This window comes from Triticum aestivum, chromosome 3B (genome assembly GCF_018294505.1).
Source record: "Triticum aestivum cultivar Chinese Spring chromosome 3B, IWGSC CS RefSeq v2.1, whole genome shotgun sequence".
NCBI lineage: Eukaryota > Viridiplantae > Streptophyta > Magnoliopsida > Poales > Poaceae > Triticum > Triticum aestivum.
The window spans coordinates 550,010,989-550,012,204 of record NC_057801.1 but is presented as its reverse complement, the minus strand read 5'-3'; positions in this window follow the sequence as shown (position 1 = coordinate 550,012,204).

The window sequence follows — 1,216 nt, the reverse complement described above, 5'->3', positions numbered from 1 at the left end:
TTGGCTGTACAACCAGTGACACAAAATGTAGGACCGACTCTAGCAGACTGTACCCGTACTTCACTGGCCCCACCACTAGCCTCATCACACAGGACCTGCACTCCAGCAAAAGGTATACCGATTTCAGTTGCCATAGCACCAGCCATACCACAGAAAAATCTCACTCCAGCAAAAAGTACAACAAGTCCACCGGCCGAAGACCTATCCCAACTGCAGAGATGGCCAATTCCTGCAGATTGGAACCCCATTCCAGTTATTCCCAGTTTAAAAGACAATGCTTTCAATGTCGTTAGGGACTACGTGCATATATTCCCATCATGGGTAGATTATAGAGAAGACAAACACCATTTTCACATCTTCCTGCCCAACTTACGTGTAAGTGCTATTATTCATAGTTATTATTTTCCTGTTTTCAGCTGATTGAACACATCAATGATTTACATTAGATTGTTGTAAGTAGGTGAGGGTCAATCTGGATAGTCATGACGAGCAAAGCTTGCTTGTGCTTTTCAAGGAAGCACTTCAGCAGTATCGGTGTTACCTGAGGAAATCACACTTTGATGGCAAGTCTATAAATGAATTTCTGGTGATGTCTCAAGTGCTAAATTTCGAAGATATTGAATGGGAAAACCTTGTTATGCACTAGTCTTGTTCCCAGGATGAGGTATTGTCTATGAAATCAAATGACAATTTGAACTTCTACTTTTCCGCATGTGTCACACCCTAGCTAGTCATGCATTAGAGTGTTGCATCATGTTTACTCTTTCATCAGAAACTTGAAATGGGGATGACAGAACCCCCAGTCCCCTCTGAAACCAACTAGGGTTTACTAAAATAATTTTTCAATGAACCTGAAATGCCCTTCTAAAATGCCCATCATTTTTGTCTTGGTTCAGAACCTCTGCAAAAGTGGTGCACATTTTCCTAGGCCATCCTAGGGTTTTTGAATTAAATCATAACTATTTGAATTTGGGCATTTAAAATTATATAAAATATTTAAATGCTCAAATATCTCCAAACTAAAATGTTTCATGTTGGAAATAATCCAACTATGGGCCAGAAATAGTTTGGTGATTTTTGAAGTGGCCTAGGTATTTTATTTAATTCAACAAAGTTGCAGATATATTAAAGAAAACAGAAAACAGAAAAGAAAGGGGAAGACTTACCTGTGCGGCCCAGCCAGCTGGCCGGCCCAGCCAGCAACCGACCCAGCCCA